The sequence below is a fragment of the Protopterus annectens genome, chromosome 17.part0 (genome assembly GCF_019279795.1).
Source record: "Protopterus annectens isolate FY-2018-M chromosome 17.part0, PAN1.0, whole genome shotgun sequence".
Classification (NCBI taxonomy): domain Eukaryota; kingdom Metazoa; phylum Chordata; order Ceratodontiformes; family Protopteridae; genus Protopterus; species Protopterus annectens.
This window is the reverse complement of record NC_056751.1, coordinates 116,067,871-116,091,102: the sequence shown is the minus strand read 5'-3', so window position 1 is coordinate 116,091,102 and position 23,232 is coordinate 116,067,871. Positions and strand designations below refer to the sequence as shown.

General features: G+C 45.4%; 1 protein-coding gene across 6 annotated transcripts in view; it reads left to right on the top strand.

Moving 5' to 3' along the window:
• SLC20A2 (solute carrier family 20 member 2) overlaps window positions 1–23,232 on the top strand; it is a 717,641-nt gene that overhangs the window by 414,022 nt on the left and 280,387 nt on the right. The window lies entirely within an intron of this gene.

The window sequence follows — 23,232 nt, the reverse complement described above, 5'->3', positions numbered from 1 at the left end:
GTTATACAGCAGTATCAATAAGGTTCCTACCATTTGACCTCACCTGCTAAGTAGTGAGTCAGTCTATACTTTAAGTTCATTTAAGTTGGAGTAGCAGATCAAGATTTGAAAGATGTTTCAGCAGTCCTAACGTACGAGTATTCTTTGTAGGTGTGTGTTTTGCCAGCATTGTTTATTATCCTTTTACCCACCCTGGCTGCTGTGCGTCCCTGGCTCCAAATCACAGGATCTAATTCTCTTTAGCTCCCATCCTGCATGTAAGGACCTGCCTAGTCACTAAGGACCCAATACCTTCAACCATCCTAAAGACTGGTCTCCAACTTCTGCTGTTGTGGAGTCTTTTTTCCCTGTTGCTTAAAGATCAAGGAACTCTTTAGCTCCCATTCTGCACGTAAGGAACTGCCTAGTCACTAAGGACCCCTTCTAACTACCTTCAACCATCCTAAAGACTGGTCTCCAACTTCTGCTGTTGTGGAGTCTTTTTTTCCCTGTTGCTTAAAGATCAAGGAACTCTTTAGCTCCCATCCTGCACGTAAGGACCTGCCTAGTCACTAAGGACCCCTTCTAACTACCTTCAACCATCCTAAAGACTGGTCTCCAACTTCTGCTTTTGTGGAGTCTTTTTTCCCTGTTGCTTAAAGATCAAGGAAGTATGTTCCACCCTGGTCCTAGACATTAAATTGATCTGTAATAATCATACTGTACCTCTGTAATTAGTCACAGGTTGATTATTTTTTTTCCTAATATTTACACTGTACCTAGCTTAGAATGAACCCTAGCCACTGAGTCAGAATGCCAGCAGCCAGACTCCTCTCTGTCCCTGCACCTATTTGTCTTCCCCTGGTACGTTTTTGCCTTCCCCCTGGCTCCCTTTCTCTGTATCGCCTCCATCTAACACGTTTATGGATAGTTGCAATCTGCTCCCTGCCCACTAGCTGGCACTCTAATCCAGCCTTTGCTTACAACCCTTCCTCTACTTCATCTATTCCTGATTCCTATAACTTTTTCCACCCCCTTTCCTAGTTGCTAAACTTCCTGGGTCCTCTCACTCCCCCTTGTCTCTTCTCCCTCCTTCATACTATTTTTCTCTCTTTTAGCTCCCCCACTCCACCATCCTTTGCTCCTGTTAACTTCCTTACCACCATCTACTTACCTGTGACCACTTTCTCTGCTTCAGGCATCGCATCCTCTCTGTCTCTGTAAAGTTTTTAGCTGCTGTGACCCGCTCCGTTCGCCTTACGGGCTCACTCCGCTCCTGTACCCTACCCCCAATTCCCACCCACCCCCAGTGATCCTAGCTTTATACTTCTGTAACCACACCCCCTCTGTATAACACCCTATCCCTTACCTCTTCTACTTAACAGCCCCACCCTCTACCTCTACAAGTTCTTAATAATTATTTACCTCATCAGGTACAATCTCTTCAGCACTTTTATTTATATTATACAGCCTCTACCCTTACATGTCACCTTTATGTAGCCCCTCTCTTACCATTCACCTTTATTTCGCTCTATTGCTCACCACTTTTATCTACTCCTTAGCCTCTTACAACATCCTCTTCCTCCCCCATCCTCTCTTTACTTACCTCACTTCTCCCCTCAACATACCCTAGCACCTTATCTACACATCACTATGACCCCTTCACGCAAGGATACATACACAAACCTACTACTCTTAACTACTACTCATGCTTGTCTTACTATTCCATATACATTAACCTTCTTTGAACATGCTGACCTTCCTGGACAACAACACCCCTACCAGCAAACCCTACCCATCTCCCATATAAACTTACTCAGCCACAGTAACATAACCTCCACCTCTATCTGTATACTTCCTAAGTATCATAGATGTACCCATTTGGCTTACTTCCATATCCGAAAAACCCTAAACAATCACTATAAACTTCTTAAGTCTATTCAACTTCCTCAAAAACACCCACTAATAGATGGTGATCATCCAAACCCTGGCCCTCATACTGTTATTCCCACTAACCACCACAACCCAACCCCTCCTACCATCACCCTCTCTAATAGAGCATCTAACTCCCTTTTGATAGCTCACCTTAACATCCGCAGCATCAGCAATAAAATTTCCCACTTACATGCACTTTTAGATGTGAATTCCTTCGATATTCTCTGTATTACAGAGACATGGCTAAAGCCCTCAACTCTGGACCAGGAGGTTACCCCTCCCAGATATAATAACCTGAGATGTGACCGCGATAATAAAAAGGGCGGAGGAGTAGCCATTTTATACAAATCTGAACTCCAGATCTTACCTCTCAGTATGCCCCTACCCTCAGATACAAATGCTGAAACCCTCAGTATAAAACTCCAAATTAACAACTCAAAATCTATCTATATAATTTGCGCACATCTCCCCCCTGGAAATAATATCAGCACTCTGGAAAATATTCTTAGCTACCTCTCTACAAACCTACCTCAGGAAACCATTGTCTTAGGCGACTCAATCACATAAATCTTCATTGTTTCTCTCAAATAATAACCACTCCTACTAGAATCCATAAGCCAAGCAGTAAGAAATCCACCCTTGACTGGATGCTACTCAATAGCCATGTTGATACTTATAAACCAGGAACCCTTCCTGATGATAGTAGTGACCATATGCTAACCTATATTATTAAACAAAAAGTTCATAGCCCTAACACTAATACTTTTAAAACCTCCCGTTCCAAAAAACACTTTAACCCAGTCAGTTTCCAAAATGAACTAAAAGCATGTGACTGGTCACCTTTGCTTCATCTTCAACTTGATGAAGCAGTGACCTATTTCAATACCAGATTCCTTCAAATCCTAGATTTCCATGCCCCATATCACACTTCCCGAATAAGGACCAAAACCGCCCCCTGGCTCTCAAAACTAACCAAACAAAAGATCCTCCTCAGAAATAAAATCTGGGCCAAATGGAGAGCCACAAAAAACCCATCAGATCACCTCCACTTCAAACAATTAAGAAATGCCACCAAAAAACAAATTCTCCAAGACAAAAAAGAATATTACCTTCACCTCCAACAAACCCATCAACAAAAACCACAAAGATTCTAGTCAGACATAAACAATCTTCTTAAGCCAGGCCACTCTACAACTCCTGCCCCCTCAGGCTTCAACCATAATAATGCCAACCAGATTCCAGATGCCTTTAATAACTATTTTACCAAAGCCATTCTAACCCTAGCTAATATTTTGCCACCTGTCACCTCTTCTCAGTTAGATTCCACTAATACTGCATCTCCTACCTTTCATATAAAACCAGTACCCATATCTTTCATATGCAACCTCCTCTTAAAACTTAAGCCCTGCACCCCTTCTGCTGATTGTCTTCCTGCTGAATTCCTGCAAATTGCAGCTAAAGCCATTGCCTATCCCATCTCCATACTTATAAATAGAACAATCTCAGAAAGCAAAATCCCATCCATATGGAAAATATCCCATATCATCCCTCTACACAACGATGGCCCATCTACTGAACTTTCCAACTTTCGCCCCATTGCCTTACTCTCTCCAATAGCTAAAATAATGGAGAAATGCATTCACAGACAACTACTTGACCACCTTCTCCAAAATAACTTACTTGCAAGCTGCCAACATGGTTTTAGACCATTCCATAGCACAACTGCCCTGCTATCCTTCTCTGACACCATAAACAAAAAACGAAACAATAACACATTTTCATCTACAATTTTCATTGACCTTTCAAAGGCCTTTGATATGGTGAATCATAACTTGCTTATTGACGTACTAAAGGTCCAATCACTTGATGCACAGGCATTACAATGGTTTAAATCCTATCTGGAAAACCGACACCAAAGCCGTACTCTGGAATAATAATCTTTCCACACCACTCCCTGTGAACATAGGTGTACCTCAAGGCTCTATTTTAGGTCCTCTTCTCTTCTCTTTATTTATAAATAACCTACACATCACAATTCCACAAGCCACCTGCATACAATATGCAGATGATTCGACCTTAATTTGTTCAGCCAAGTCCATAACCTCTCTCCAGTCAATCACCCAATCCGTATTTAACAGTGCTGAAAACTGGTTCTTGGAACATGGTCTCCTACTGAACCCCAAAAAAACTAAATTATTGCTCTTTGCTCCTATTTAAGTCATCTCAACTGTACTTCACTGTAACCTCTAACAATGGTACTAACATATCCCCTGACACTACTACCTGTCTACTAGGAGTAACAATTGATAACCACCTTAGCTATGATCACCATATTAACTCTACAGTAAAGTCTGTTAACAATAAACTTGGCACCCTTTACAGAATCAAACCCTTCCTAACCCCTTCTGCCAGGATAACCATTTCCCAGACCCATCTGATTTCTACCCTATTCTATGCCTCTGCAATATATACTAATGTTTCTAAAAGCAACCTCTCCAAACTCTCAGCATGTTACAGTAACATAGCCAGATTTGCCACTGGCACCCCCTTTAGAACCCACCATTGTCACAACATCAAACAACTGGGATGGTTAGAACTGCAGAACCAACTGCTATGCCAACAACTTGTCATCTCCCATAAGATTCTCTATCATCCAAACAATACCCCAATCCTCAATAATCTGATCACCCCCTACAAAAAAATCTTACTACACTTCGATCAGCTAATAAGCTACTAGTTTCCACTATTAAATCCAACAACAAAACAGGGGGACTCTCTTTTCTCCAACACAATAGGAAAAAGTTGGAACCAGCTTCCTAATGAACTTACCACCCTCACTTCCACTCTTCTTTTCAAAACACTACTTAAAGAATACCTTAAAACTCACTGGCTCTGTCCCTGCTCTAACCCTGACGAACACCTCCTTCCCCGTGCTGCTCTCTCTATTCTCCTGATCTACTGCACTATCAGTCCTTGTGGTTAGGAAAGTACATTAGTCAATAATTGTATTAATTGTTATCTCTCAAATGCTCAGTAAATGTATTTTGTTTTAGTATATCCTACTATACTGCTTTGTTTCAAGTCTAACTGAACCTCAACCATCTACTGTATTTCTGTCAACTATTACTATATATAATATTGATTGTCTGTGCCTTTGCTCGGAGCTTTTCTCCCCGGGCCTCTACTGAAAATGGACATATATCCAGCTAGACTAGCCCGGTCAACAAATGTAAAATAAAATAAATAAAAATAAGTAATTGCGTATGGTTTGGGTTTAACGGTCATCACTGTTTGGGTCAGGAGCACCAAAGCTTAATTTGCACCCCTACCACTAACTCCTAAGTATTCTAAACTGATATCTGCTTGTGTTATTTCATTATGTCATAAAGCTGATCAAGTTGGGCCCAGATTAGTTCATATTAAGGTTATGTGTGGAAGAAGACCGATGAGGTCATAGAGGGACTTTTGAAGAGGAAGCAAAGGGCAGGCATATAAAGTGAACAGCACTGCAAATAAGGCTGTCGGCTCTATGGCCAGATGTACCTGCGGTGCAGTAGATGCATGTCGCAGAGCAGCAGCATCTGGGGTAGTTATGAGAACACCAACAAATGTCTGGGTAAGGTCCTGGCCATCAAGATGGTCCTTTTGGATTCCCCTTTCATTTCATGTTTTATTGTTTGAGGGCAACATACACACATTTTGCCTGTCTAAGAGAGAGAAGACGGGATAAGGGGTGGAGGTAATTCCTACTTCACATCCACTTTCTGAAGTATTTGCAATGTATCTGGCTTTAGCCAGGCCTCTTTCAGAAGAGCTGGCTAATGTCTCATTGCTTCAAGGAAAGAGATTGCTCTTTTTTTTTGTGGTGCTTATGAAAAAAAACACTGGAAGATTTTACTTGATCTTCCCGATCTCAATGAGCACTTGGTAGGTCAGAAACTCAGAATGATTACCCTTCAGATTTTTATTCATTTTCTTCAAGGGCACTGGATGTTTAGTTTGGATTTCAAGCACTTATATTACAATGTTCTGGTCTTCCCCCTGCACGTATGATTCCCACTATTTCCTAGAGGACACAGATCACCGTTAGTTTGCAGTTCTTTTCAGGCTTGTCACAGCCTTGCAGAGTACCCCCCTCCACCTACTGCAAAATCTTTGTTGCTGCAAGTCTAGTATTAAAAAGCATATCTGGCCGATTGCTTGATTCACTTTCCTAGTTCTTTAGGTCTCGTACTAAGATAAATAGATTTTATACCTTTGCAACTGAAGTGCTTTTATGGGACACTATCAGACTGGAAAAGTTATTAACATAGTGCATGTCTGGAGTCAGAGACCATAAACCCAAAACTTACACTGTCACATTAAATACAAGACCAAACAAATGTTTGTTTTGTGAATGGCTTTGAAGAGATTCAGAATTGTTTGCATGGGAATGGTCCTTCATTAGTTTTGCACAATGCCATAGTGATGTTACATCTTGTTCTTACAAGTTCTTCAGAATGACAGAGCTTTTTTGAGACCTTATGTTAGTGAATATGTACCTCATGACATGCTATGTGCTTTCAGAAAACATTCCAGCAAACATACTCAATCACAAGATTCTTCTTGGGTCTTAGATGACAGTTCAGAAGTATTCCTTCATCTGATAAGTATTTGAAGGAAGTATCCTTAGATCTGCTTGCCTACATTCAGAACACACAGCTTCCTTGTCTCCTGACAAAAGCACAGGATGCCTTTTGGTAGGAGTTACCATCATGGTCTTCTGCATGTATTCTTTCATGCTTCTGTTTCGGGGAATTCTCTTTAAAGAAATGAAGAAACTTCAGATAGTGTTGCTAACTGCATTCTAGCTGAGGCAACTTTGGATGTTCTTCGTGTTTCAGTGTTGCAGTCATCACAGTTGAGTTATCCTGCCAGAGGTAGCCCTCCGGCCCGAATACCAGAGGCTTAGTATTTCTGCATTGGTTGCTGTTGCTTCAGGACTCATGTCAGGTCATCAGTGGTATAAAAACAGGCAGCTGATGCCATTTCTTCAGTCTTTCTTGCCAAGGAGCCCGAAGCAGAAGCAGTACACATGAGTGCTGGTCAGGCCTCTGAGTTTTCATTTCCAAAATTGAAGTTGAAGTGTTCTAAAGCTAAGTACCCCGTTGGGGATCCTTTTTTTTTGCTCTAACCGATGTCAGAAAAAGTTAACAATTGTCTCGCCTGTGGAAAGCAAATACCACTCAGATTTCCATTCTTACTGCGTCACCTGTTTAGGCCCAGACCAGGATGTTCCTCGCAGTCGGTTTTGTGCTTTGTTCAACACCAAAACTATTCATTGTCGGGCCCTTATCATAGTTAAATATTTTTGCTCTCGATCTCCATATTCCGAAATGGCTTCAGTAAGCCGTCCGACTTCCGGTCTTCCGAAAAAAAACATAAGGATAAAGACAGACAGCCCAGGTCGAAAACTGCCAACAACGCTTCCGTTAAGCTAGTCACCAGTTCGAAGGTACTCGGTGAGGTGCTTTCTCAGCCCCTGATGCCAGCTTCTGTGGATTCGCAGGCCACTACCGAGACTGTTTGGAGTATTCCGTGAGACTCTTCTTTGACTAAGGAACCTGCGGATGTCTCTACCTTGGATGGGTCCAGAGCCGCTATGCAGGCACCGGCTTCCAAGGAAGTTCTTTGCACTTCCAATATTTGACACAAACCAAAGACTTCTTTCGCGTATTCCATTCTTTCTAAAACTACTGAGTTTCTAAGGCACAGGGTGCGAACTATGCCTAAAAAAAAACGACAACCCAAGCTCAAGCACCTGCTTCCATGCCTCAATCTCAGATGCTTAAAATGGCGGAAGACCTTATGCTGATTAGGGGAAGCCAACCTATCCCTTCTAAAAGAAAGAGGCTTGTCCCCAGCAGCTTTTATCTGACCAAGAGTTCGACGACTCTGAGGTTTCTGATTGTGAAGACATGCCCTTATCTGCTTATGAGGATTCAGATGCAGAGGAATCCATTCTTTCTACCTCTCATCCAGAGGGTTTTTCTTTTGGTTAAACCCTACATACCTTGAGAGAGCATTTCCTTTGGGAATGCCAGGATTATCCTCAGTCCAAAAAGAGACTCTGGGCATTTTTAGATTTACTACAGGTAGCATTGGTGGTATAGTGGTGAGCATAGCTGCCATCCAAGCAGTTGACCCGGATTCGATTCCTGGCCAGTGTAAGAAATCTGTACATTTAAACACAGACCCTTAGCTATTCCCCCTGTTCTGGATGTTGTGGATGATGTTTTCATGGAATCTACTTTAACTCCTGATACTCTACCTCCTGTTCCCAGGAAACCAACCTGACAGTTATTAGAGTCCCTAACTCACACAAATTTCTTTTCAGAAGTCCTACTGCTGACCCAGAGGTAATCTCCCAATGACCTAAAGGAATAAAAGCAACCACAGCTAAGAATCCCACCCCATCAGTCAGGGATTCCCGAGCTTTAGACAGATGGGGTAAAAAAGTATACACCTCTGCAACTCTTGCCATTAGAGCATTAAATTGTCACTTCCACAAGCTGAAATACCAGCAACATACAATGGAACTTGTTAAACAAAAATTGTCTACCTTTCCAGACTGCAAAAAATAATTACAGAAGCTTATGCATTCTGCGAGCCAAGTTACTAAGCTTACCCTGCAATGTGGGTTTGATGCCCTAGAAGCATCCTGCAAGGCAGCAGTCTCAGGTTCTGTACTTAGAAGGCATGCTGGGCTTAAGGAACAGACCTTCCCAGACCATGTCAAATCAAACTTATTGGACGCACCGCTGAACAAAGCCAATCTGTTTGGCACCAAGGCAGAAGTGGTTTTAAAAAAGATGGAAGAAAAAGCTAAATCTATGCAGACAGTTAAAGACTTTTTGCAAGTCCAGCCTCCGAGATTCAGTAGGCATTGCCCCTCAAAACACTGGTCCTTTCCAGCCCCCTCTAAGCAGGCTCAGACTAGACCTAGGGGAAGCAGAGCCCCCCCCCCCCAGACAGCAGGCCCAGGCAATGGAGTACCCCCACTTCTAAAGTAGGGAGTGCTAAGCCACCCCCTTATGGAAAGAATTTACCATGACTTTTCAACTCCACCTCTTCCCTCTGCCCATCTGCTTGTCCCCCTAGAAGGAAAACTTGCCTCCGTCACAAACAATCAATGGGTCCTCAACATAGTGTCCCAGGGGTACAGATTTTATTTTCACACATTGCCAATCACAAAAGGGTTCCCAGATCTTCTTCCAAACCAGTGGGCAGAGACACAAAACCAAGTTCATTCTCTGCTCTCCATGAGGGCAATACAGCCTGTTCCTGCAGACCAGGTAGGCCAAGGTGTCTATTCCAGACTTTTCCTGGTACCCAGAAAAGAGGGCACCTGGTGCCCAGTCCTAGATCTATCCATTCTAAACACCTTCTTGGTGGTAACAAAATTCAAAATGCTTACCCTCCAGCAGCTTCTTCCTGTGCTATCCAAGGATGACTGGTAAGTCACTCTAGACCTAAAAGAGGCATATCTACATATCCCAATCAGAGACTCTTGCAGGAAATATCTACATTTCAGGGCAGGATCTATACATTATCAGTTCTCTGCACTTCCCTTTGGCTTATCAACTGCTCCCAGAATTTTCACAAAATGCCTGGCTCCAACTGTTGCTTTTTGCAGACAAAGAAATATTCAAATTTACCCCTACTTGGATGACTGCCTGATTCAGGCGGACAGTCAGGAAAAGCTGTTGCAGCACCTGACATTTGCAAAAGACCTACTGACCTCACCGGGGTACACCTATAAATGAAAAGAAATCCAAACTAGTCCCCAATCAGAAAATTGTATTCCTGGGAGCAAGCCTGGACACAGCATCCCAGATGACATTTCTTAATCCAGAAAAACAAGCCTGTCTGACAGGCTACTTCCCTCAACTGGCCACCAGAACCCAGTTATCCACAAGGAAAATCCTGCAAGCTCTAGGGTTCATGGCCTCTTGCATTCTACTAATTCCATATGCCAGACTGCATATGAGAAAACTTCAGTGGTACTTAAAAAGCATTTGGTGTCAACATTCTCAGGACCTGGAAACTATTATACCTTGTGTAAGGAAAGATTTTCTTGGGTGGGCAGCAGTATGCAACCACAACAAAGGACTGCCCTTTTCACAACCCCAAGCCACCAGACCCTAACCACAGACACATCAGACTATGCTGGGGGTGCACACCTGGACGGCGGGTGCATTCAGGGCCACTGGAGCCCAAATCAAATTCATCTGCACATCAACCAAAATAAGATGCTAGCTGTTCAGCTCGCTCTTATAGCTTTCAGACCCCAACTCTCTCCAGGGCCTCTGCTAATCAAAACAGACAACACCACAGAGATGTGGTACATCAACAGGTGGGGAGGAACCCACTCTTACCCACTATGCAGGCTAGCCATGACCCTTTGGCACACAGCTTCAGCCATGCAGATTCACCTGCTAGCACAATTCCTGCCAGGCAACCAAAACTCTCTGGTTGACAACTTAAGCAGAAATCTCCTAGACCCACATGAGTGGCAATTGAACCACAACCTCATAACTCAAATGGGATACCCGAAGGTGAACCTATTTGCATCCCACAACAACCACCAGCTCAGCAAATTCTGCACCAGGGAACCTCATAGCAAGGCCTGTTAAGTGGATGCCCTATCCTTCCAATGGGTAAACCTCTCGATCTATGCATTTCCCAGTCTACCTCTTCTTACAAGGGTGTTACTCAAAATAAAATAAGGGAGGAAAGACCAATGGCAAACCTGATTGCCCTGGACTGGCCATGCCAACAGTGGTAATCAACTACTGCGCAGTCTGTCACCATTGCCTCCATGGCACCTCACTCAGATTCCCACTCTCCTGACCCAGCAGATGGGAGAGTTCTTGCATCCACAATTGCAGACCCTGAACCTGGCAGCCTGGCTTATTCCATGATCTCTCCTCCAGTGGCCAGCCTAAGCAAGCAAGTCCTGGAAGTTGTACGTGAAGCCAGACCCAGCACTAGAAAATCCTATGCTGACAAGTGGAAAAGGTATTGCTCCTGGATCCACGATAAAGGAGTTGCACCAGCACATCCCTCCTTACCTCTCATGCTGGATTACCTAGCAGACCTGCTTCACAGGGGCCTATCCTTCTCTTCTATTAAAATCCATGCCTCTGCCATCTCTGCTCATTACAGCACAGAGCCACCTTTCTTTTCATACCTCCTCATCAAGCAGTTCCTTAGAGGGGCTAACCATGCAAGGCCACCCAGAAGAGCCCCTACCCCTGCTTGGGACCTTAACTTTCTGTTGGAAAAGCTCACACACCCCCAACTTAGAGCCTGCAGCTTCAGCAGAGTTAAATTTCCTCTCTTGGAAAACAGCCTTGCTTCTGGCCATCACTTCAGCTAGAAGAGTGTCTGAGCTACAAGCACTCATGACTGTAGAGCCCTTCAGCATTTTTCATGCTGACAGGGTGTCTCTCAGGACTAACCCAACTTTCATGCCTAAAGTGGTGTCCAGTGTGGCTCTCAACCAATCTATTCATTTGCCCACATTTTTCCTTAAACCTCAAAATAAGGGGGGAAGTGTCTTGCACTCTCTAGATGTGCACGGACAGCTCAGATTCTACCTGGATAGGACTAAGCCCTTTATGAAATCTGACCAGTTACTAGTCCACTTTGTAGCAGGGGCAAAAGGGCAAGGCCAAATCAAAACAAACCATTTCCAAATGGATGTCACACTGTATCAATTTCTGTTACAAACACTACAGGAAACCACCCCCACAGGGGGTCAGAACAAATTCCACTAGGGCAACTTCCACCTCTGCAGCTTTTCTCAGAAGGGTCCCTACCAGAGACATCCTGGAGGCTGCAACATGGAGATGTTCTTCGTGTGTCACTGTTGCATCATCACACTTGGGTTATCTGCCTGCAGGTAGCCCTCAGTCAGCCCGAATACCAGAGAATTCGTATTTCTGCGTCTGTTGCTGTCACTCTCTAGGACTGACATTATGTCATCAGGGGTATAAAAACAGGCAGCCGACGCCATTGCATCAGTCTTTTTGCCGCAGAGCCTGAAGCAGAAGCAGTTTGCACGACTGCCAGTCTGCCGCTACCCGAGTTTTCGTTTCTGAAATGAATCATCCTGAAGTCTTCTATAGCGAAGTACCCTGTTGGGGATCCTTTTTTCTTGCTCTAACCTATGTCAGAAAAAGTTAACAATTGTCTCGCCTGTGGAAAGCAAATACCACACCAAGATTTCCATTCTTACTGCGTCACCTGTTTAGGCCCAGACCACGACGTACCTCGCTGTCAGTTTTGTGCTTTGTTCAACGCCTGAACTATTTGTCGGGCCCTTATTGTTGCTAAATACTTTCGCTGTCGATCTCCTTATTCCAAAATAGCTTCTGTAAGCCATCCAACTACTGATCTTCCGAAAAAACATAAGGATAAAGACAGAGACCGACCACACTGGTCCAAAACTGCCGACGATGTTTCTCTTAAGCTAGTTGCCAGTTCACCGGTACTCAGTGAGGTGCTTTCCAGCCCCTGACACCCGTTTCTATGGATTCGCAGGCCACTACTGAGACCCGTTCGGAGTCCGGTATGCCACAAGACTCTTCTTTGACTACGGAACCTGCAGATGTCTCTACCTTGGATGGGTCCGGAGCCGCTGTGCAGGCACTGGCTTCTGAGGAGGTTCTTCGCACTAGCGATATTTGACACAAACCGACTTCTTTCGCGTCTTCAGTTCTGTCTAAAACTACTGGGTTTCTAAGGCCAAGAGTAAGAGCTACGCCTAAAAAAAAAACGATGACCCAAACTCAAGCACCTGCTTCCTAGCCACACCATCAAATGCTTAAAATGGCAGAAGACATGATTATGCAGATTAGGGGAAGCCAGCCTTCCCCTGCTAAGAGAAAGACTTGTCCCCAGCAACCTTAACAGACCAAAAGTCCGACTCTGAGGTATCTGAATATGAAGACATGCCTTTATCTGCTTATGAGGATTCTGATGCAGAGGAATCCATTCCCTCTGCTTCTCCTCCAGAGGATTTTTCTTTTGGTGAAACCCTGCATACTTTGAGAGCATTTCCAGTGGGAATGCCAAGACTATCCTCAGTCCAAAAAAAGACTCTGGGAATTTTTAGATTTGCCACAACATAGACCTTTAGCAATACCCTCAGGTTTGGATGTTGTATGATGTCTTTATGGAATCCAGTCTAACTCCTGATACTTCACCCCCTGCTCCTAGGAAACCAGACCGGTACTAGAGAGTTCCTGACTCTCTCAAATTCCTTTTCAAAAATCCTACTGCTGACCCAGAGGTCAACTCCCAGGGGCCTAAAACTATAAAAGCAACTACAGCTAAGAATCCCACCCCCTCGAACAGGGATTCCAGAGCTTTAGACAGATGGGGTAAAAAGTATACACCTCTGCAACTCTCGCCATTAGGGCATTGAATTGCCAGTTTCACATGCTGAAATACCAGCAGCATGTTATGGAACTTGAGGAAAAATTAGCTACCTTTACAGACTGTACAGAAAATAAAGAATTACAAGAGTTTATGCATTCTGCAAGCCAAGTCAGCAAGCATACTCTGCAATGTGGCTTTGATGCCCTAGAAGCATCTTTCAGGGCAGCAGTCACTGGTTTTGTACTGAGAAGATATGCTTGGCTTAAGGAGCAGACCTTGTCAGACCATGTCAAATCAAAATTACTAGATGCTCTTTTGAACAAGTATAATCTGTTTGGCACCAAAGCAGAAGAGGTTCTTAAAAAGATGGAAGAAAAAGCTAAATCTATGCAGACAGTCAAATATTTCTTGCAAGTACAGCCTCCTAGATTCAGTAGGCATTGCCCCTTGAAGCATTGGTCCTTTCCAGGCCCCTCAAAGCCATCTCAAACTAGACCCAGGGGAAACAGACCCCCCCAGTCTACAGTCTCATGGTATGCCGAGATCTAAGCAATGGAGTGCCTCCACTTCAAAAACAGGGAGTGCTAAGCCACTCCCTTATGGAAAGAATTCACAATGACTTCTCAACTCCACTCCTCACCTCTGCCCAACTGCTCGTATCCCTAGGAGGAAAACCTGTCCATCATGCAAAAAACTGGACTTCCATCACAAAGACCGATGGGTCCTCAACATTGTATCCCAGGAGTACAAATTTTACTTCCACTTACTGCCAACCCCTAAAGGGTTCCCAGACCTTCCTCCAAACCAGTGGGCAGAGGCACAACACCAAGTTCAATCCCTGCTCTCCATAAGGGCAATTCAGCCTCTTCCTGGAGAACAGATAGGTCAAGGGTTCTATTCCAGACTTTTTCTGGTACCCAGAAAAGAGGGCACTTGGCACCCAATCCTAGATCTTTCCATTCTAAACACCTTCCTGGTGGTACAAAAATTCAAAATGCTCACCCTTCAGGAGCGTCTTCCTATGCTGGCCAAAGATGCCTGGTTAGCCACCCTAGACCTAAAAAGCCTATCTGCACATCCTTATCAAGGACTCGTACAGGAAATACCTATGCTTCAGGGCAGGATCTATGCATTGTCAGTTCTCTGCACTTCCTTTTGGGTTATCCACTGCTCCTAGAGTATTCACAAATTGCCTAGCTCCAGCCATTGCCTACTGCAGACAGAGAAAAATTCAAAATTACCCGTACTTGGACGACTGCCTGATTCAGGCAGTCAGGAAATGCTGTTGCAGCACCTGACATTTGTAAAGAACCTTATAACTTCCCTGGGGTACACTATCAACAAAAAGAAATCAAAGCTAGTCCCCAGTCAAAAGATTGTATTCCTTGGAGGAAGCTTGGACACAGCATCCCAGATGGCATTCCTTACTCCAGAAAAACAAGCCTATCTGACAGACTGCTTCCCTCAAATGGCCACTAGAACCCAGCTATCCGCAAGGAAAATCCTGCAGGCCCTAGGGCTCATGGCCTCTTGCATCCTACTAATTCCATATGCCAGACTGCATATGAGGAAACTTCAGTGGTACTTAAAAAGTCTTTGGTGCCAACATTCTCAAGATCTGGAAACTGTCATTCCTGTCATACCTCATCTAAGGACAGAGTTTCTTTGGGCAGCAGCATGCAACCATACTCAACCCACACCACCCAGACCCTAACCACAGATGCATCAGACTATGCCTGGGGGGCACACCTGGACAGCAAGTGTATTCAGGGCCACTGGAGCCCAAGTCAGATTCATCTGCACATCAACCAAAAAGAGATGCTAGCTGTTCAACATGATCGCTTTCAGATCTGCTCTCACCAGGACCCCTGCTAATAAAAACGGACAACACCACAGTTATGTGGTACATCAACAAGCAGGGGGGAACCCACTCTTACCCAGTCTGCAGGCTAGCCATGACCCTGTAGAACACGGCCTTGGACATGCAGGTCCATCTGCAAGCTCAATTTCTGCTAGGCAAACAAAACTCACTGGCAGACGACTTAAGCAGAAATCTCCTAGACCCACATGAGTGGCAATTAGAACCCAGTACCTTCAGCCTTCTGATCCAGAAATGTGGGACCCCAGAGGTGGACCCCTCTGCCTCCCCCTGCAATTACCAGCTCAGCAAATTCTGCACCAGGACACCTCACAGCAGTGCCTGGAAAGTGGATGCCTTATCCTTTCAGTGGGTAAACCTCTCAGTCTGCGCATTTCCTCCTCTGCCCCTTCTCTCAGGAATATTGCTCAAGGTAAGATGAGACAGACCAAAGACAATCTTGATTGCCCCAGGCTGGCCACTCCAGCACTGGTACCCACTATTGCGCAGCCTGTCACCGGTGCAACCCTGGCACCTACCTCAGAGCCCGACCTTCCTCACTCAGTGGGGGGGACAGATCTTGCATACGCAACTGCAAACCCTGAATCTTGCAGCCTGGCTTATTCCTTGTATTCTCCCCCAGTGACCAGCCTAAGCAAGCAGGTACTGGACGTCATTCTGGAAGCCAGAAGACCCAGTACAGGGAAATCATATGCTAATTAGTGGAAAAGGTTTTGCTTCTGGATTCAGTCTAAAGGTGAGAACACAGCACTGCCCTTCCTACCTCTAATCCTGGATTACTTAGCAGATCTACCCCATAGAGGCCTATCCTTCTCCTCCATTAAGATCCATGCCTCTGCCGTCTTGGCTCATTACAACACTGCGCCACCTCTCTTCTCACCCTCTCATCAAACAGTTCCTGAGAGGGGAAAACAACTTAAGGCCACCAAAGAGAGCACGCACCCCTGCTTGGGACCTTCACTTCGTACTGGAAAAGCTCATGCCCCCCCCCCCCTTTGAGCCTGCAGTGTCAACAGAGTTAAAATTCCTCTCTTGAAAACAGCCTTACTTCTGGCAATCACTTCAGCTAGAAGAGAGTCAGAGCTACAAGCATGTACTGCTGTGGAACCTTTCATTATTTTTCATGCTGACAGGGTCTCTCTTGGGACTAATCGTACCTTTATGCCTAAAGTGGTGTCCAGCGTGGCTCTCAGCTAATATATCCATTTGTCAACCTCCTTCCCTAATCCTCAAAATAAAGGGGAAATGATCCTGAACTCCTTGAACATACACAGACCGCTCAGGTTCTACCTGGATAGGACTAGGCTCTGTAAGAAATCTGACCAGTTACTACTCAGTTTTGCACCAGGGGAGCAAGGCCGTTTCAAAACAGACAATTTCCAAATGGATAAGCACACTGTTTCCATTTCTACTACAAACACCATGGGAAACCAACCCCTTGGGGGTGAAAACACACTCCACTAGGGCAACTTCTACCTCTACAGCATTCCTCAGGGGAGTACCTACCAGGAACATTCTGGAAGCTGCTACCTGGAGTTCTGTACACATTCACCAAGCATTACCACCTGCCTATTTTTTCCAAATCCAGGGCGGGTTTTGCAACAGCAGTCCTGCAGGGCATACTAGCCAGCCCAAACTCTTTTTGACTGCCACCACCCTTTCTTCAGCTTTGGGAATCAACCCAAGTGTGATGACTGCAACAGTGAAACACAAAGAACATAGTAGAGTTGTGTACACTTACCATAAATGTAGATGTTAAAGTGTATTCACTATTGCAGTCCTGGATGTCCTTCAAGGATGCATCTGCAGTCATAACATATGGGTTGTCCTGCCTCAGGCAGCCCTTCGGTCGGCCGGATTCCAAAGTCTGGGTCTGGCCTCGGCTGATGTCGCACTTTCCCCGACGTCAGAGCATCTGGGGTATAAAAGCATCAGCCGACGCCATTTTCCTCAGTCTTTCTTGCCACGTGGTGCCCGAAGCAGAAGCTGTTCGCAAGTGCCGGTCGGGCAGATTCAGCGATTTCAGCTACCGAAGACTTCGAAAAAGCTAAGTACCCCGTTGGGGACTCTTTCTTGCCTCAGCCGATGTCAGATAAAGTAAATAATTGTTTAACTTGTGGGAAACAATACCGCATAAGGATTTCCATTCCTACTGCCTTCCTTGCTTAGGCCCAGACCACGAAGTATCGTCCTGTTCAGCCTGTGCTTCCTTCAACCGACGAACTCTTAGACGTCGGTCGGAGTTTGCAGAGGAATTTTTTGGGGCTAGTTTTGCATATAAAATGCCGTCGGAGACTCCGACATCACATTTAGTGAAAAAATGGAAGGACAAGGACCGGCACTCGCGGCCCGCAGTTTCGGCTGAAACCACGTAAAGCCTACCGCGAGTGTCTCAGTTTCGGCCGAAACAGAGTCTTCGGAGATTCCTTCATCCGAATCCACTCAACCGACCACCGCGGCCCGGGAGGCCCCGGCTGAGTCGGCTACCGAGCTACCTACCGAAACCAGTGTCCAGGATATGTCCGACACCATTCCTTTGGACATATCTACTCCTGCACGTGGGGCAGCTAGGCCCCCTGCTTCCATGTCCATTAACGCCTTCTCCAGGGCTAAAGCTGCTAAACTTTCTAAGGCTTTGCCTCCCAAGACTACCTGCCAGAGGCCTTCGTCTAGTACACAGATCCTCAGCCTTGCAGAGGACCTTATTTCTTTAATTAGAGGTTCACAACCTCACCCGGACAGGGCCTCTCACCCTCCACCAGACAAAAGGCCCAGGACTGAGCCTTCTGACCCACACTCTTCAGATGAGTCCACGGATGGTTCTGAGTTGTCAGACCACTAGGAGGAGGCTTATTCGCCCTATGAGGATTCTGATGCTGAAGAATCTATCCCTTCGGCCTCCCTCCTGAAGAGTTTTCCTTTGGTGAGACTCTACACTCCATGAGAGAGCATTTTCAATGGCAAGGTCAGGAATTCTCTGATTCTAGAAAAAGATTAAGGACCTTTTTACATTTGCCTCAGCATAGGCCCTTAGCTATACCTCTTGTTTTGAATGTAATTGATGATGTGTACAATGATGTCAGTACAGCCCCTGATACTCTTCCCCGCCCTGCCAAACCTGATAGATACTACAGGGTCCCGGATTCTCATTTCCATCTGTATAAAGCCCATTCTGCCGACCCAGAAACTATTACCCTGGGCCCTAAAGGGGTTGCGGCTGCCACTGCCAAAAATCCTCTACCTTCTGAAAGAGAGTCTAGAGCTTTAGAGAGATGGGGAAAGAAGGTATATACCTCTGCAACTCTTTCCGTCAGGGCTCTGAATTGTCAATTTCATATGATACAGTACCAAGAGTATTTGTTAGATGAACTGAACAAGAAGCTTTCTTCTCCTGAGCCCCTTGACCATAAATCCCTTCAGGATTTGGTACACAACTCACAGCAGGTTAGTAATCATTTCTTAAAGTGTGGTTATGATGCATTGGAGGCTTCATTTAGGTCAGCTATGACTGGGGCAGTTATTCGTAGGCATGCCTGGCTGAAGGAACAATCTTTGCCAGACCATGTTAAAGCTAAACTCCTGGATGCTCCAATGGAGAAACAAAATTTATTTGGCTCCTCTGCTCAGGAGGTTTTAAAAAAGTATGAAGAAAAGGCAAAATCTGTGCAAACAGTTAAGGATTTCCTACAAGTACAACCACCGAGATTTAGCAGAAACTGGCCTACTAAGAATTGGTCCTTTCCAGACTCGGACAGAGCCCAGAGAGGCAGGAACAGATGCCCCAGAGGCAGAGACCAATCTAGGGGCTCTTACAGAGGCCGTCTGTGGCAACCTGCCAACCAGACAGGTAGTGCAACAGCAGCAACAACAACAACTACTACACCAGGACAGGCTCAATGACTTTACTCTGATTCCGCCCACCAGGGCTCAACTGGAAGCACCCTTGGGCGGAAAGCTTGCTTTATTCTCAAAAAATTGGCATTATATTACAAGGGACACATGGACACTGCAAATAATAGACAAAGGATACAGGTTCCACTTCCACACTTTGCCAAAAAGAAACGGAATGCCAAACCTACCACCAAATCAGAGGGCAGAGGCTTTAAAGCAGATCAACAACTTGCTTCAAATGAAAGCCATAGAAAAAGTACCACTTTCAGAACAAGGCCAAGGATTTTACTCCAGACTATTCCTTGTACCAAGAAAAGAAAATCAATGGAGGCCTATTCTCGACCTGTCCACACTGAATAATTTCCTCATTGTGCCAAAATTCAAGATGTTGACCCTACAGCAGCTTCTTCCCATGTTGGCAAGGAGTCTTGGCTGGTGACTCTAGATCTCAAGGAGGCATACCTGCACGTCCCTATTCGACCAAACTGCAGAAGACACCTCAGATTTCTTGCAGGATCAGAGCATTATCAATTCTCAGCATTGCCCTTTGGCTTATCTACTGCGCCCAGAGTATTCACGAAATGCCTGGCATCAGTAATTGCACACTGCAGACTTCAGGGGATTCAAATCTACCCTTATCTGGACGACTGCCTTATACAAGCGGACAACAAGGTAAATTTGATAAAAGACTTGGCCTATGCCATCCGCCTACTACAGGCATTGGGATACACAGTCAACATCCAAAAGTCAAGACTGGTTCCATCCCAAAGGATAACCTTTCTGGGTGCGGATCTTGACACAACCACCCAAATGGCCTTTCTCACAGAAGAAAAACAAAAACAACTTCCAGATTACTTCATGAATCTGACAAGACAAGCTCAGCTTACTGCAAGGAAAATCCTGCAGGCCCTGGGTTTCATGGCATCCTGCATAATTCTGATACCACAGGCCAGGCTGCATATGAGAAAATTACAATGGTATCTAAGGAGTGTATGGTCTCAACACAGTCACAGTTTGGAAACTTTGATACCAATCATTCCTTGTCTTCAAAAGGAATTCCTGTGGTGGGCTCAGGCCTGCCAGTCCAACAGAGGATTGCCTTTCAACAAACCAAAAACAAAACAAACCATCACCACGAACGCTTCAGACCGAGGATGGGGAGCACACATGGAGGGCAAATGTATCCAAGGCCTATGGTCTCAAACAGCTACACATGCACATAAACCAAAAGGAAATGCTGGCAGTGATGCATGCAATCGAGGCTTTCAAACCCTTCCTCCATCAAGGCCACCTGTTAATAAGGACAGAACACCACGGTCATGTGGTACATAAACAAGCAGGGAGGCACACACTCCTACCCTCTCTGCTGGCTGGCTATGAATCTATGGGAGTTATGCCTGAAACTCAATATCCAACTGCAGTCCCAGTTCGTGCCAGGAAAGGAAAATACACTGGCAGACAGCTTAAGCAGAACTACCATGGATGCACACGAATGGATGCTGCACCCAAACATCTTCCAACTCATAACAAAGGCATGGGGAACGCCGGAGCTGGATCTATTCGCATCCCCCCTCAACCATCAACTGAAGACATTCTGCTCAAGGACATACCACCCACAAGCATGGAGGGTGGACTCTCTTTCAGCTGGAAAGCTCTAAAAGTATATGCCTTCCCACCTCTCCCTTTAATGTACAAGGTTCTACTGAAGATCAGGGAGGAACAGCCAAGAGTGATTCTGATAGCTCCAGACTGGCCAAGGCAACACTGGTATCCACTATTGAGGAGCATGTCACAGGCAAAACCATGGCCTCTCCCCCTATGGCCTCTTCTTCTGACGCAGAACAATTTCAAGATCATGCATCCCAACTTAAAAACATTGCAGCTAACTGTCTGGAAAATCCCTTAAAACCAAAACAAAATGTTTTATCACAGACAGTGAAGGATATTATCATGGAAGCTCGCCGGCCTTCCACAAGGAGGACATGCTCAGCTAAATGGAAAAGATTTTTCATCTGGAACACATCAAAAGGCTTAGATGTGACAGTGGCAAACATGACACATATTCTGGAATACTTAGCAGAACTGTTCCACAATGGCCTTTCCTATTCTTCCATTAAGATTCATGCCTCTGCAATTTCAGCAGAATAAAATTTGGATCCACCTATCTTCTCACACCCTCTACTCAAGCAATTTCTGAGAGGGATCAAAAATATCAAACCTCCAAGAAAACCCCCTTTACCTGCTTGGGATCTCAACTTTGTCTTGGAGAAACTAACACTTCCTCCCTTTGAACCAGCAGCATCAGCGGATCTCCAGATGTCCTTCAAGGATGCATCTGCAGTCCTTACAAATGGGTTGTCCTGGCCTCAGGCAGCCCTTCGGTCGGCCGGATTCCAAAGTCTGGGTCTGGCCTCGGCTGATGTCGCACTTCACCCGACGTCATAGCTGCAGTTCTGCGGTGTAAAGGCATCGGCAGACGCCATTTTTCCCAGTCTTTCTTGCCGCGTGGCGCCCGAAGCAGAAGCTGTTCGCAAGTGCCGGTCGGTCAGAACCAGAGATTGCTACTACCGAAGACTTCTAAAAAGCTAAGTACCCCATTGGGGACTCTTTCTTGCCTCAGCCGATGTCAGAAAAAGTGAATAACTGTTTAACTTGTGGGAAACAAATACCTCATAAAGATTTCCACTCTTACTGCCTACCTTGTTTAGGCCCAGACCACGACGTAGCAGCTTGTCTAGCCTGTGCTTCCTTCAACCGACTAACACTTAGACGTCGGCCGGAGTTTGCAGAGGAGTTTTTCGGCTCCGCTTTTGCTTATATCATGCCGTCGGAGACTCCGACTTCACATTTAGCTAAAAAGCGTAAGGAAAAGGACCGACACTCACGGTCCGCGGTTGCTAAGCCAACCGCGAGCGTCTCTGTTTCGGCTGAAGCCGAGTCCGCGGTTCTTCCTTCTCGAAAGCATGCCTCCTCCTACCGAGGCCTCTTCCAGCATGGCTGAATCTGCTACTGAAATTCCACCTGCTCTTACAGTTTCTCAGGATTTATCAGATACTATCCCCTTAGATGCATCTACTCCTGCACGTGGAGCTGCTAGGCCCCCTGCATCCATGTCAATTAAGGCTTTTGCCAGGGCTAAAGCAGCTAAATCTTCAAAGGCCAAGCCTGCTAAAGCCCCTCTCACAGGCCTAGCTCTAGTACTCAAATGCTTAGTCTAGCAGAGGATCTCATTTCTTTGATCAGGGGAACCCAGTCTCACCCTGACAGGGCCTCTCACCCACCTCCAGAGAAGAGGCTTAGAGCAGAGCCCCCTGAACCAGTTTCTTCAGATTATTCCTCTGATAATTCAGAACATACAAATCCTCCAGAGGGCCCTTATTCTCCATATGAGGACTCTGATGCAGAGGATTCCATACCTTCTGCCTCTCCTCCTGAGGAATTTTCTTTGGGGAAACCTTGCATGCTATGAGGGAACAATTTCAATGGCAGGGCCAGGATTTTTCAGACTCCAGGAAAAGGCTTAGGACCTTTTTACATTTACCACAGCATAGGCCTTTAGCTATTCCTCCAGTACTTACAGTTGTGGATGATGCATTTACTGATGCTTGTACGGCCCCTGACTCACTGCCTCCGGCCCCTGCTAAGCCCGACAGATACTACAGGGTTCCGGACACACATTATCATTTGTATAAGGCCCCTATTGCAGATCCAGAAACTATTTCACAGGGCCCAAAAGCTGTAACAGCTGCCTCTGCCAAAAACCCCCTCCCCTCTGTAAGAGAATCTAGGGCATTGGAGAGATGGGGTAAGAAAGTTTGTACTTCTGCTACTCTTTCGGCTAGGGCCTTTAACTGTCAATTCCACATGATTCAGTATCAGGAATTCCTGTTATATCAGCTCACTAAAAAACTGTCCTCGCCTGAACCGTTAGACCGTAAGTCCCTTCAGGATTTGGTGCATAACACTCAGCAGGTCAGTAACCATTCCTTAAAATGCGGCTATGATGCACTGGAGGCTTCCTTTAGATCAGCTATGACGGGTACAGTGATCAGAAGTCATGCATGGTTAAAAGAGCAATCCTTACCAGACCATGTAAAGTCTAAGCTTCTAGATGCACCCAT